Source organism: Falco biarmicus, chromosome 8 (genome assembly GCF_023638135.1).
Source record: "Falco biarmicus isolate bFalBia1 chromosome 8, bFalBia1.pri, whole genome shotgun sequence".
Taxonomy (NCBI): domain Eukaryota; kingdom Metazoa; phylum Chordata; class Aves; order Falconiformes; family Falconidae; genus Falco; species Falco biarmicus.
The window spans coordinates 3,429,229-3,444,942 of NC_079295.1; the positions used below are offsets into that span (position 1 = coordinate 3,429,229).

Consider the following 15,714-nt stretch of genomic DNA (forward strand, 5'->3'; position numbering starts at 1 on the left):
GTTTCAGCACCAAGCCACTAAATCTCTTCAGTCCGAGTGTTTAAAAGCTCAATAATTAGAAGCCTCTTTCTATTGTTTGTTTCAGAGCCATCTGTCCTCACCCTGAGCTTGTCCCTGGAGACTCCATGTCCATAATTTCGGGACAGAACTCAAGGAGTTCCCCCTCCCCTGACACACGTTGCTTCCCTGACAAAAATCTGCAAACCACAGATAACCCAAAGTTAACTTCCATTTCCATTTTCAGCACCACACCTCCCTCAGCCAGGCCTTGCTTGATATCATCATCAGTTTTAGAGCTGCTTCATATGGTAGCAAATTTTCTATACCATTATGCACTTACATTTATTAAAAAGTTCCACTCTGATACCCCCGAAGTGGCTGCAGATGATTATAATCAGCGACGGTTGCAGGAATGGAAGCGCCAATACTGTAGCCACGTCCGATGCCCCAGACCCTCCTCGTTTACTCCAACGAAGATGACAGTTTACTTGCAGAGAGTGGGCACCTACGACTCTAGAAAAGAACATGTACTAAGGGAAATTAAGACGTATAGAAAGGGGGGAAAAAAAAAAAAAAAGAATCTCCATTTTTCTCTCTGGAGAGAAGCTCTCCCCAGCTTTTGGCCAGGCTGTGTGCAGGGAAGGGGCATTGCCTCCTTTCTCCATTCCACTCACGCCGAAGCTCGAACTTAGGAGCAGATGGCTCTCTGGCTGTCACTCAAACCTCACCTGCACACTTCTCTGACAATGCATCGAGCTGTTAGAGGTTGACTGTGATCCCAAGCATCCCGGGGACATGGCCTTGTCAAAATAAAGTTGACCTCTAAATGACACTCCAAATATTAAGACATCTGAGATGCTACTGGGAGAAAGCAGAAAGTTGACTTAATGTGAGCTTTTCACCTGGATTTCCAGCCTTTGCCATGCTCACATCGGGTTAAAGGAAGAATAAGAGGCAAATCATTATTTTTGATCTTACCTGTCACTCAGTGTATTTCCCCCTAAGAAAGCTGGTACCCAAGAGACACACCCCAGGTACCATTTTTTGGCACCTGTCCCAAAGGATAAGGTAGCAATCCATTACTATGAAAGATAGTTCAATATTTAACAAGAAATGTAGGTTTTTTACAATATTACCCATTTTCCAAGTGAAAACTCTACAGTCACTTGAGAAGATCATATCTATACCTTTCCCTAAAGCCTCCAGTCCTGCAGACTCCTCTTTCTGCAACAATGATCCCTTTTTTATATTTATTTTTTTTTGACACCCCAGGAAAGCGGTTCTGGTGACTGCAGCTGTTTCTACACATCCCATCCTAGACTTGGGGCTAGACTGTCCTCCCTCCTGGACCACCAAAAGTGATGCTAATTTCCTCATGCTGCTTCTGCCTTTGTCTCCGTAGTGACACTGATGCTTTGGCTGTCACCTGGATGCCATCCCTCAGCCCTCCTCTCTCCTGCCACCGCTGCGGCCCCCGTTGCTGTGTGCCAGGGCACAGGGATGCTGCTTGGAGCTGAACCACCACGCTAAAGTTTCATTTGCCTTCATGTTCCGCTTGCTCTGCTCCAAACTGGTTTTGCTTCTCTCCTTCCAGTTTAGCTGCCAAACAAAGAAAAACAAACAAACAAACAAACAAACAAACAATAAAAAACATTCCTTGCCTTAGCCATACCCAATGTGATCCAAGGTCTTCACCTCACCTTCCAGTTTAGCTGCCAAACAAAGAAAAACAAACAAACAAACAATAAAAAAACATTCCTTGCCTTAGCCATACCCAACGTGATCCAAGGTCTTCACTGTGCTTCTCAGCCCTGTGCTGGAATTGCATGCAGCTCTCTGTAGTTATTAAAGGAAATTCACTTCACACGGACTAAATCTCCAACACAGGAGCAGAAGTAATATTAAAAACTGTTTGGCTGTGTAAAGCACTTGATGAAAGGCAAACGTAATGGCCAAATTGCCTTCCCTCATCTATATCCCTGCCTGGCCTGGCACAGACCCCATCGGGATGAATGGAAGGACTCCCACTGATGTCAGCGGGCTGGGGATCAGGCTCTTCATATCCGTGCTTTGAGGGGCTGAGCAAAAAGCACTTTGTACCAGACATAGCTAGGTGATTTTAATTGTGGCAGTGGAGTAAAACAGCACCGGCAGTGGCAGGATGGGAAAGGGAAAGCTAACAAGGGGCTGTGAAGTGCTGTGAGACAGGGGAACTGCCTGCCAGTGGAAATAAGGAGTCTAGGAGATGTGTAAGTTTGGGGTTTTTTGAAAAGAAAATGTAAAGTGCCTCTGCTTCTCTGTGTCAGTGCAGTATTGACTTTTGTTAATGCATGGCTCACTGGACATGTGTCCTCCCTTACTGAGATGCAGTGGAGAACTGCGCTCCTCCCCAGCTCTCCTCATCCCTGGCCAGCAAAACCAGCTTCTGCTGGACAACAGTCCCAACCCCTGCTCTCAGGAGCAGAATTCAACTACCTTCTATCTGCCAGATGCACCTTTTCTCCTCTGAGCGACCTTCTCTCCCGCCTTCTCTGTGGTGAGAGCTTCCCTAGGGGTGCAGTGCAATTTCCTCCATCCACTCTCCTACGTGAATTGCTCCCATGTACTTCATCTCCAAGACCAGCCTCAGCGTGCTGCACGTAAGAAACGCCTGATGATACAGGGAGAACAAGCCTGAAGGATTAGCACGCGTTTCACGCCACGGGGAGTTGTAACTACTATAATTTTCCCACAGGACAGGAGATCCAGTCTATCCTGCTGCTTGATCCTTAAAATAGCTTCTTTATTTTTCTGTTTGCAAACTAGTTCAATTTTCTGAAGATTAAATTCTCTCTACATTAATGATGGAGGCAATCAGCTTTCTTACAAGAAGTTTCTTTAACATTTCCCTCAGCTACAAACAAATCTAAGCTTTGAGAAGTTGTATTTTAGCACGAATGCCTGGGAGTTTGAAACGCTCATGCTTTTACTGGTATTACAGGTCACTGCCCTTCTCAGCATTTACCAAAGCTGAAACACTAAATAGCTTGTTATTTCTATTTAGAAATGTGTCTATGCTTGCACCCGCTAGTAACCTCAGTGTAGCAAAGAAAGATTAAACATTCAAGTAATTTAGCTTAGTTCCAGTTCATTTTCAATTAACAGGAGAAAATCCTCTCAGACATAATAGGCTATTTTAGGTTTGGGTTTAGTTTATTTGTCTGACAAAAGTAAGCATTTAGGCTTACAAGTTAAAATCACTAATGCTGTTAAAAATATAGATTATTAAAATAAAAAGAAATAATAAAGAAAAAATAATAGAAAATTAAAATACTGGTTTCAAAGGTATTTTCCCTTTCAGAATATTTTTAAAGTAGTAAATACCCCAGAATGAATACAGTACAAAACATTTCAGGGAAGAAATTGTAGTGTTGTTATATAAGGGTTTATTTCCTAACCTTTCTATATGTTTTTTTACTGTACTTCGAATGTAAAACCCGCTCCTGCCCAATTTATCGATGTCAGCTTGTCTTTTCTGATATTACTCTTGGCTGTTACCTGTGTTGAGCGGGGAAGGTTTACCCAGATACCCACCTTGCTGAACATATTAGGCAAGAAGGTGTTTTCTGAAGATGTCTTCTTGACTTTACAGGCAAGGGCAATATGGGTCTGGGGAAATTAGAAGGTTGGCTGGCCAATGTTTCCCATTGAGGTTGAACACTGTGTGATCAAACAAAAATTACAAAATAGTTTCATCAAAAAAGGATGTTAATTATTAGGAAAGACAAAGTTTCCTCTTTGTGTGTCAAATGAGGTCCAGCAGTTTCCATGGGTAGAAGATCGAAAAGTGTAAGGGTGAAGAAGAGAGCAGACATACCTCAGGATTCTTGGGTCAAATCTCATATAGATGGGTACATCTGAAAACTCACACATCTCAGCTGTGCTGGTTCCGATTTTTATACTGAGGAATTATTTTTCCCAAATGACTTTCTGCCCAAATCAGTAAGACCTCAGACTAGAACTTCCTACTCCACCTGCACCCTCAAGCTGCTAACTTTTATGCTTTATGTGTTTCTTGTGTTACTCCCTGTCTGAAAAGTTATAAGCCCATCAATATTTATTTTTTTTCATCGAATCAGTTAGTTTCCCATAGCAGGACAGAAGCTGTGGATGGGTACATACCAGTAAGCTGCACTGGGAAAAGTGGAACGGAATAAAGGGGACAAGAAAAATACAAAGAAAAATGCAGAAAATCCTAGAGTATTTTTAAGCTGCCTGGTGCACCTTTGATGTAAAGCAAGAGCTCTGGTAAGGAATAACGAGGAAGTTAGAGGTGCAAGGGATCAGCAGTGCAGTGGACACTGCATCTGAGAGAAATGCAGGAAAAAAACAGTACCGCTGTTTTCAAGCATCATAGTTACCTCTTCTCCAGCAGTTCTGGCTGAGCAAATGTTTCCTCTTGCCCTCACCTGGTGACAGAAGGAAAACGTGTGTATCCAGCTCCTCAGAGACATCAATGCTTCAGTTCCAGGGCAACCTGTGTTTAGAAAATCAATTGGAGTGAAAAGGAGACTGATAAACATTTAAGAGCAGTGGGAAGCTAATGATCCTTTTACAGTCCAAAGACACCACAATCATTGCAAGCTTTACAGAAGACTGAGAACAGCAGCTCCTACCCCGAGCACCCGTGGGAAACCTCTCGCCTCTCTGGGGACTGGGTGCTGCCACAAGGCAGGGCGCCACCACGAAGCTCTACCAGCGGGAGATGCAGGACAGCCACCATCCTGGGCTAAAGGCAAGGTCCGCTTGCTGCCGTGTTTAAGTTAAACTGAGACATCTTTTCATTTCCGTAAGATATTTTAGTCCTTTTAAGGTCTTTATTTTCTGACTCACCTGGACGTTATTTTGGCACCTTTGTACTTTGCCATCCCCCATTACAAAGTGGAAAGAAGAGCCAGGAAAATAACTGCCCTGGGGCCTGACTGGCTACATCTAGGCAAAAAACCCTCTTGCATGGTGGCGTTTCCCATGGAAAGATGCCTCGGTGCCTTGTAACTCAGCCTCTGCCCTCGCCTCCCGACTCCTGGCATCCCCAGGCCGGGCACTGGTAAGGGAGCGCCGGCAGGGCTCAGCCGTGGAGCTGCCGGGTCCCAGCCAGCTCTGCCTGCCAGAAAGCTGCAGAAACCCCAACTACTGACATTTAGCCAGCTTCCCATGACAGAAGTTTGCTTTTTCTTTCCTTCAGGAAACCTCTTTAGTCCTTTTCTTTTTTTCTTGGTTGTTACAGATTGATAAACCTCAGTTTGAATCACAGACTTCAGGATTCACCTGAGTCAGAAATTTTCCTCTAGTTCTCTAATTTTATCCACGTGGATTTTTATGTTTTCCACTTGTCCTGCATAATTTATCTCCTATATTCTTCCACCCCACTTCTGTTTCCCTTGTGACTGGTCTCTTAGCACATTGCCCTTCCGCCTTCCTAAAAATAAAAAGTCTTAATTTTCCTACGGATTGCTCTGCCACCCACCACTGCGATTTATAAAGACCTGTCACCACATTCAAACGCCAATCTTCCTTGGTGAGCAAATACCGTTTGTTGGTGCTATATGTCTTCCTGAAACCTCAGATTCTGCACTAGATCTGACAGACCCAGGCTAGTACAGGAAAATTTTGAAGTCAAAATTGCATGGATGGGATCGGAATTAGGCAGCATCTTCCTGGCACTGTTTTTTCTTTTTGTTAAACCAGAAAAAGCACTGATGTACTTAGCCCAAAAGGAACTTTGTGTTATTGATTTCAAAGAGCACCAAATATTAATTCAAAGCCTGAGTACTAAAATGCCCCATTCTTGGTCAAAATATTTCCATTTAGTAGCTTTTTTACACAGCGATAGTTAGCTGGGGCTTTTTTGCTGCCCCCTGCTCGCCCCACAATGCACATAACTTAGAGATACAGTTTATGCAGGTACCATGCTAGTCTTCAAAACACAGAATTAATAGGAAGTTAATCTATCCTAATGCTGAAACAATCTCTTTTGTTTTTTTACTGACTGAATAAAGACAGATTCCTAGAAATTGCTCTCTGCAAAATAAACAGTTGCGTTTAAGGACATTTGTCACTCTTTAAACACGTGGGTCTTAGAAACTGTGGGTAAGGTTACGGTGTCATACCACTGTTCTCTGTGCTTCTGACATAAATTAAGGTTTAAGTACCAGGTTATTTTAAGCAGCGATCAGACTGAACTAGAAGTCATGACTGATGTGGTTTGTCTTTCCTAATCAGAAAAAAAATCCTATGAAAATCACCACTGCAAAGCCCCGGTGTTCTGGCTTTGAAAGGAAACAAAATGACTTGTCAGCAAAGACAGGCATCTCAGCACAACCACTTTCATCTACAAAACTGCAAATGGCGTGATGGAGCGGGTACGGCTCTGAAGCAAAGTGTACCCGGAGAGGCCGTCCCGCACAGCTGTGTTGTGCTTAGTCCAGAGCCCAGCTACTGGGCCTGGGCCAGTTGTTTTCACTTACAGATTCTTTTAAAAAAAACCCCTCAACTCTGAGATAATAATCTTAATTTTTTCATTTATAAGAGGATTTTCTATGATTTTCTGGTTGTTTGTCTCACTTTAAACTTCCTACTGAGTTTCCATCCTTTGCCCTCTATTAGATTTTGTCTGCACACAGATTGCTTTTTCATTGAAATTTATTCAATTTCCTTACCAGTTTTAGGAGAAGAGACTTGAGGTTTTCTCTTACCTGGTAAAGGAAGTTCAAGATGGAAAACGTTTGAGTCAAACACAGCTCTTTTGTATAGAAGAATTAGAGTCTGATGTTTCTCTTGATGCTGGAAGAAATGAAAAGTCTTTGAAGTAACTCCATCAAAGTCAACAAGCACACAGTAATAATAATAAAAAAAAGCTGTTTATGTCTTCGTTTTTGTTTGCTTCTTGCCTTAATCTGAAAAAAAAAAAATCATCTGAATTATGATTGTTCTTTGTGTGTGTGAGGCATGACAAATACATTCAAAAATGTAGACCAAATACAGTTCTGATAAAAAATTCAGGATTATTTCCCTTTGTTTTCATGGGCTGAGTTTCAGCTTTTCGTTTTGATTTTTTCAGAATTCACATTTACCAGTGTGGGCTATTTTACTTGGTTTATTAATATTTTTCATATGAACAGAAGTGACAGAAGTTCTGCTGCACTTTTGACATTTAGAATTGAAAACATATAATGAGTCAAAATAAATGAAGCTCACAAGTTTCTCTCCATTATTGTTTTTAATGACATAACTGTGAGTCATAACTTTGAAGCAATGGTGAGTTATAAATTTGATGCAGTGACTGTAAGAAACACATGAGTAAAGGGGAAAAATCTCACATAGGAAATTAAACTCAGAAGAGAACTGAATTAACTAAAATGAATTAACTGTTTTTCCTGAGATTAGATTAATTTTCACAGAAAGAAATGGCAAGTGATTTCAAGTGTATGAATACAATGATAAAAGTGGAATATCGGTGTTCATTCAGAAAAAAAAGATCAGGCTATTTAAAGCCTGAGGGGTTTGGATTTTTTTTTAATTATGCAAAATTAAATTACAATGATTATGTTGAGAAGAATAAAAGCATGAACAAGGCACGCATTTTGGCAGGGGTGGAATGTAGCTGTGCCAGAATTTCTGCACATAAAGATCATACAAGCAAATTTTAAATGGAGGGAAAAAGTCAAAGCGAGCTCCCTGGGCGCATGGCGCAAGCACTGGCCAGCCCAGCGCAGGGCAGAGTGACTTGAACGCTGGGCTCGATGCTGCCGGCGCTCCCGCCGTGCCCCTTCCCACGTCTGCAAGGTTCAGCCCCAGTTTGGGTTCTCCCTCAGTTTTGATTTGCTGGTCGGGCCTCTCCTTTCCTTTCTTTGCTACTTATGTGCTTACCGTTAAGCAGGCAGCAAGCATCTGGAGCAGACTCCTCAGTGCCTTCTGGCACCTCTGTGGAGGGTCGCCCCAGACTTCCACTGGTGGAACACAAATTTCCTTCCCTGTGCCATTGCAGGGACAACCTTCCTGCCTCACAGGGCTGGGGAAGTTTTTCTAAAGTCTACCACGAGCAGCAAATTACCCCCAACACGCTATTTTCAAGGCTTTACAAACAATGTGGGTTTTGTGACCAGAAGAAAGGTGTTCCAGGTATCCTGTGAATTCACATACGCACTGAGCAAGCGCTTTCCCACGGTCCCTCCTGACTTTTGACTTTGTCTTGTATTACCCCTGAGAGCAGCTATCAAAGCGTTTCTGCCGTGGCAAGGTGCCAGCGAGGACCCTCCCAGGCACCAGCAGGAAGGTTACCTGCTGTCCCGGCCGAGGACCTGCCTTCTCCTGCCTGCAGAGAGAGGGAGGCGGCAGCCGAAGCCGGGGTGCGGGATCCATGCCAGGGCTCCGGGCTGGCCTCGTGGCACGCTGGCCAGCACCAGGAGCAACTCTGCAGCCAGCGTGATGGAGGACAGATTGAGAGAGATTCCCCCCCTGTTTAAACTATAGAAAATATTATTCATCCAGATAAATCCTAAATGTACTCTTAGAAAAAGCCTGAGGAAAAGCATAGGTAGGGAGAAGAGAAGCAACGGAAATAGCAGTAGGTGATGTAATGGCCTAAAATCATGAGGGACCAGACAGCGGGGTGCCAGCGGGCACGTTTACATTGGCCATACCTTCATTTCTGAGGAATCTGTCCCTCTTCAGGGCTCGGCAACACTTGTAGCGCTTGCCATGCTGACCTAAATCAAACTGACTAGAGAAGTCAGTTTGCTTTAGTTTGGGTAGGGAGAAGGGACACATTTTTGCATCACGAATCTCTTCAGGGATCTGAATTATCTTTGTTTCCTTGCAGTCGTAAGAAATATGTGTTCATCCCCTATGCCTGTGCATGGTTAGTGGCTCCTGGGGGAAGGAAAAAGACGCTATCCTTGTTGCCTGGCGAGCATTTTAGGCGTCCCCAGAGGTGCTCCACTTCTGTGCATCCTCAGGAGGGCAACCACCACGCGAGCACAGGCGAATCAGTCAAAGACACTGTTCAAAGGGAGGTGAACATTGCAAATGATCGTGTCATCATCGCACACAAGTCCTAGAGCAGATTTTGCCGGGAAGATGCAAACATTACAGCTTTTGGAAGGAAATAGAGCCACAAAGCAGGCACAGTGAATACAAACACGGCCCCAGTCCTGCAGCCGGGGTGACGGCGCAGCAGGAGCAGGAGGGAAAGTGCAAGTCGCATTACTTCTTCTAAAGAAATATTTAATCTAAAGGAAAAGGAGGAGGCGGAAATGTCAAGGAAGCATCGTTTAATTATGATAGGGGGAAAGATTATAGGTATATCAGCATGGAAGATGTAAAACCTATTTTGCAAAAGGGATTATTAAAAATTTGATTTCAAGTACAGAAATGTTAAAAAGCCTCTCCCATTTCAAGATTCTCTGTAAACAAACTGAGAGCAAGTCTTGTTTAAGAGCATCATATTTAAGTGCAATATCACTGAAATGAGCTTGATTTCTAAAAATATAAAGGATAATAAAGCAATTAAAAAAAAAACCCAACAATCTCTTAACCCCAAATAGACCTAATAATTTCAAATTACGGCTTTCTACATCACCTTTCTGCCCCGTCCTCCAGTTTTGATATCAGTGACATATTTGCAAAGGCTATGGAGACCTCAGTGAAATTACCTCTGATCAAAACAAAGGCTTCCCAGGCTTTCTGGGTCTCGCTCCATCCGTGGCGGTAACCAGACATTAAAAATAGACTGTGCCCTTTCACTCTCCCTCTCGCTAACTAAAACGCAATCGATACCTCATCATCCTTTCTTCTGCGCAGCAGCCCACAGGTTATTTAGCTTCAAAACACTGCTATTGAGACAGCCACTGGCAAAGGAAGCTGCAGGATTGTCCTGCACTGATGCCATTCTCTCCCTAATGTGGTGGCTGGGAAAACAGGTTACCTCCATCTCTTGTGCCACATTCAAATTGCATTCAAGCCTTTATCAATTCCTTCCTTTCTGTCCTGCAATTGTTTTCTTTTGTTGTGGGAACCAAAGAGGCTCAATACTCCTTTAATAATCTCTCACTGAAGATTTCTAGGAGCAGCTCATGTCTGAGAGGATCTCCTGGTGGGATCTCCTCAGCAGATCACTGCCAGGGCTGTGGCAAAAGGATTTCGGGGCTGCGTGCCTCCTGCTTTGTGCTCAGACTCGTTTCAGAAAGTTTTTGGTGATCAACCTTCACCGAACCTGAGCGTTAATTTTTGTGGTGTGGGGCTCAGTAGCATGCAGATTGTTGTGTGTAGCTAGAAACAAAAGGCAGGCACCCCTCCTGAATGGCTCACCCTTGCCTGGTCTTTTCAGTTTGGGAATCAAGAAGGAATTTCACCGGTGCGCTCCTGCTGAGGCTGATTCAAGCTCTTTGAAAATGCTGCAAGATTATTCCCTAAAGACCAGCTTTGTTGTGCTCCACCGTCACAAAGAAGTGGCGTTTCTGATGTTGGGTGCTATCAATCACACTTTCTGGCGGTTTCTGTGTTCTCCAAAACACCTGCAGAAGAGGCTCCTCTGGCAGTGACCTCTGCAGGTCACTTCTTGTCTGCGGTGTGAAATGTACTTGTAAGCTGCACAGCGCAGAAGCATAAACTCATGCTCAGAGAGCCTCAAAGTTTGCACGATGGCATTATCATGCTCTGCGAAGCTGTTGGCAACTGCCAAATGCATTTCATTTATATTGAAGTCTGAGAAAAACATAATTAGCACCTCATATTAAAAAGCAAGCAGTGTGCTGTTGACAACAAGCCAGGAAGTTGATAAACAGAACTTCCTCAAATTAAGTTTTCCTGAAAAACCTAGATGAGGACATAAATTCTGAAAAGGACGGCGTTAGCAGCTGTGCAGCGCAGCCACAATTAAACTCCAAACCCTAATGTTATTGCTTGCTTTTATAATACATCTTTTCAGAAGGTTTTCAAATTATATCAAGCAAATATAATGTTTTGGGTGTGGGGCCTCTGGGCAAGGGATGCTTTGCTAAAATAAACACCACGCAGAAAAGAAGCATGCAAGTTGCTAAAAAGCTCCTGTGGTTCCAGAGCAGGTTGTCACCCATGTGTGCTGCGCAATTCAAAGGCCGGCGCCGCTTTGGGTTTGTAGCTACGTGGAAATGTAGCTTTTCAACACTGAGATCCCTTTAGCAGGTAGAGCACCATTACAAAGAGGAAAAGAAGTGAACCCATACGTTACACAGCCTCAGGCCTGACACGTGCTGTTCCTAGACCTCTTGCCGATGTGGCACAACCTTCACACACCCCACATTTTCTTCGGGGCTTATCCCAAGAAAGTCACGGTGCGACCTTCCACCATCTTCTCTGCTTCCTCCTCTCGTCCTTCACCGCCCCGTCCCCCCACCTGCATAAGCTGGGCTTTCTTCCCCCGCACATACCTCTCCCTCCTCCTACAACTTAGTAACTGTTTCTCTCTAATTCTGTTTATTCTTTGGTGTTCATATCCTTCTACTTTATTAGTCCTTTTCTCATTGTGCAGATTTATGTGATGCTGTAGCAGCTTCCAGGTAATTTTAATGTATTGTCCGCCAAGCTTTCCTTAATAAATATTAAAAGACACACACATGTACGCTCAGAAACCTGAGAGAAGCTGATTTCTAGAAGCACACCAGAAGGCTGCCTGTATTTTTTGGCTTAGTCCCAAATGCTACCCCCAGTTCCACCAACATAAGATTATAGTGGGTGCAGCTGCTTTTGGTGATGCCAACTGCCCTGGCAGGAGGGCACAGTTCTTCTGAAAGCGACAGGTGAAATGAGTAAGAGAAATATCAAGAAAAGAAACTCCCATGACCATTAAATGCGATGATTTGTGTGGGTATCTGTACCTGGTATCACAGTGCAGCTCAGCAGAGATTGCACAGGATTGTCTGCTGGCAGCCTGTGCGAAGGGTGAAGAAGGATTTTTCATTTCATGCATCATTTGCAACTACCTTCAATAATTCAGCAAAGTCAATACATATCCTTGATGCAGAGTTAAGAGAAAAACCCTGAAGCAAACAGACAAAAGTAAGTAATCCAGAGAGTGACCAAGCATAGTTAAATCCTTTTTTCTCTTTCTCCCCCTTGTCTCCCCCCTGCCCTGCTTTGGCTACATCCTACATGAGGACATGTAGTTGTTTGCATAGAGTTCATTACAGTCATGGAAACTCCTTGAAATAAATACACTGGGAACCGACCCCTCTGCACCTCAGATTTCAAGGGATTTTGTAGTGTCTGTGTTCGCTCAGACCATTCAGTGTTCGAACTGCTCATTGCCCCGTGGTAGAGACCACAGAGCGGCCATGGGAGAACATTTAATCCCCAACAGCAAGAAGAAACTGTCATTTAGATGTGTGACTTTGCCCTGACCTCTGCTTCCCAAAATGGAGAGGAAAAAATGGGTAATACAGAAACTAGAAATCACTGCAGAATGACCCCATAGCCCACAGGCCGAGGTCAGACAAGTGAGGACTGACTTTGTCGGGATGACAAAAGCTCCAGATTTGATACACGTCCTACTCCACACGTGACAAATTCTGACTCTGAGGGTGGGCATGCCACGTAGCCATCCCAGGGCAGGCAAAGGGCTGAATCGACAAACCAGACCCTCCTTGTGAGACAAAGCACTTCTTTATCCTCCGGGGATTATTTTTATTTTTATTTTTATTTTTATTTTTATTTTTATTTTGGAATGTGACCTTCAGCTTACTGTAGCATCAAGTAAATGGATAAAGTCTTGTGACCTCGACAGACTGCATGGCTCTGCTGAGAAAATGGTTAATGTGGCAGACTTGAGGGAGATGATCATTCCATGAGCAAGGCAAGTCTAGAAGCCCCACAAAACCCCTGCAGAGAAGAGGAGGAGTGTGCCTGGGACACACATTTGGCCATGGGGTCAGCAGGCTGGTAAGTACAACTTTTCCTGACAGCATCTTGCTCGAGAGCCAGGGGTGGTTGTTTTGGGGACTAGACAACAGGAGTCTAGTCATTTGCTAGAACATTTGCTCCCATGCCGCTGGATGACTGGGCCGCATCCTGCGGTAACACCTATTACTTGCAGAAGTAACTGTCTCTTTTTCCACGCTGTTCCTCTCGGACATGGCACCGGGTTGGCAGTGCCAGCCAGCCTTGCAGATGTGCTGACCTGCTCTTCAGTGTTTGGAAGCCTGGACTGTAAATGGAAGAGCCACAAAAGCCACTGCTATGTGGGCAGAAGAGCAAACTTTCTTACTCATCACAGAATCCCTCAATTATTAATGGCTTTCAGTCTCAACCTGCTTCCCAGACACTGCTCGTAAAGCCAGTTCAGAGCAGCCTCACGTGTGAGGCAGCAAAGGCGTTCGCCGCTGGGGCAACACGGGGGCAGCTGGGTGAATCACTGCACACAAGAGGCGAGCTGGACTCGGACACTGCTGGAGGAAAGACTCTTGGAGAAGAGTGTAGGCAGTGTTCTGGGGGTTAATTTTTCTCCAAGTTTTCTTTGGAGAGAGGTTTTTCTTTCCTGTGAAGAATTCAAATTTCTTTCAGCTCCTGCTCCGTCCTCTTGCTCCAGCAGAACACAGCACACACATTTCATTTCCTTTCCTGCCTAGTGGGATGCTGAGGAGATGTGATCTCTGAATTGGTATACGTTTCAGCTGGCCCATATTTGCAGCAAAATTTATGACACATGCCAGTGCCTCCGCTGGTTGATTGGATACGGCCAGGGAAATGGAGAAAGCCTCAACTCACTGAGCTTCAAAAAATGAACTTCACTTAAATGATGTATTGTTGTTTTTCAGCAGAAAGGAACACCTGGCTTGTACAGTGGGGAAGAGGAACAAAATGCAACATTCATAAAAATGACTGAAAAGGGACTGGAGAATATGGTTATTTTTGCTTCCACGTGACAGAAAGTGCCACAGAACAGTGTTTGCAATTATAATCTGGCTGCTTTCGTTTGCCGTGATTGCATTGCTATGTCCACTAATTCAGTTTTAATCTTCATTAACATCTCCTGTACTTTACAGAACAGATTCAGACTGTCTGATGCTTCCCATGTCACTTGGAAGAAGCATTAGGAAATTATTATTGCTTTTCTTATGACACTAGATAATGACTTCTTCAGACATAAAAGTAATTTATATTGTATGAGTGAGATTCTGGTTTTGCTTATCCCACTGTACATCTTCAGTGCAGATGTGTTGGCTGTATTCTGAGATAAGTGAGAGTAGAAATGACTCCAGAAAAGAAAGATTCTTGCACGTAGCTTCAGTGCAAAAAAAGATTTGCAAATATTTTTTAGGTAGCTTAGAGTTTAGAACGGTGAATAGGGAGCACACGTTTAATTCAGCTAAAATAAGAGTTAACTCAGATTGTGACTGGGTGGAGAGAAGCAGGGAGGCACGGGAGGAGGGCGAATGACCGGAGAGGACCCAGAGGCAATCCTTTACCTATTGAGCTACAACAGAGTGTACAAAATGCCAAGTCTGCATGTGTGTGCATGTGTCTGCAGGATAGACAAGATCTAGATTTACGTACACATTCATAAAAGAAAAATATAAATCAAGGGATAAACTTTTAGCAACAGGATATATAATGCTACAACACGCACTAATTTCCTTTTTCCTCAATGCCACAGAAAAGTGAAGCCTGTAGCAAATTCAGCGCAAAGATATAGACAGACCAGCTCTTTTTGAGCAAGTAAACAAACACAGCTGACACTGACTCTTATTTACATGGACACACCTGCACTCTGCACGGAGCAGTAAAAATTTTGAGTAGTTTTAGTGCTTGATAAGTGTGTTATAAGGTCTGAGCACAAACAGGGATGAGGTTCCGGGGAGAGCAGAGGTTCCTTATGGCTTTCTGTTACGGGCGTGCAGATAAATGGCTCTGCATCTGAGTGCTGATACAGAGCTACTACCTGGGAGCGTTAATAGAGTTAGCACCTAGCAAGCCTAATTGCAAATGAGCAGCTCCACCTAACTGGTCCAGCAATATTAATATAATCAAAGTATACCCATTTTCACTGGGACAATGTGATGCCCATTTTGGTCTGTATTGTTCCTGGAGATATCATTGGAGACTGTTCTTGGGAAGCAGAATCCATTATGATGTATATCTTTTAAAGAATAATTACTTGCCAGTAAGTGTTGGTCCCAGAAGAAATATATTCGGAATTGACTAGCACTCAACCACCGATCCCTCCATAGAACTGGGGAGTCCTGTAATACCTTTCATAACTTTTCAATTAGCTTTTGATTTGGGAGCATTTTTGCCTCCTGCCACGGAGGGAATTGGCTGGCAGAGGGCAGCGAGCAGCGCAAGGAACCGTGCCCCCCCCTCCCCCCCCGAAGCCACTGCTAACTACTAACTAAAACTACTAACACTGTGTTTTTCAAAATAATATGGAAATTAAACAGTGCTGCTAAATACATGCCATTGCATATGCCCCTTGGGTTTTTAAACACTTGGCATGTGGGTTCCTCAACATTCTGGCGCTTGGAGAAGGCACCGTCACTCCTGCAGAGATAGATCACTGATTACAAGCATTGCCGTGCATGCCTTCGGTTGGGTGATCTGCTAAATAAGAGCAATTCCTGAGACTGCAGTGGACAATCCCACCCTGTGCATTACTCTGCCACTCAGGATCAATCAGGAGGTGACCAAATCCCTGGCACTGAG

General features: G+C 43.9%; 1 long non-coding RNA gene across 1 annotated transcript in view; it reads right to left on the reverse strand.

The window, feature by feature from the left end:
* Positions 1-273: 273 nt before the first annotated feature.
* LOC130153977 (uncharacterized) overlaps positions 274-15,714 on the reverse strand; it is a 33,711-nt gene continuing 18,270 nt past the window's right edge. Inside the window, exons 2-6 of the long non-coding RNA XR_008823553.1 lie at positions 6,735-6,822; positions 4,401-4,516; positions 3,574-3,699; positions 729-1,599; positions 274-513 (exon numbers count right to left, since the gene is read on the reverse strand). This is a non-coding gene — a long non-coding RNA (uncharacterized LOC130153977). The remainder of the gene's footprint in view (positions 514-728; positions 1,600-3,573; positions 3,700-4,400; positions 4,517-6,734; positions 6,823-15,714) is intronic.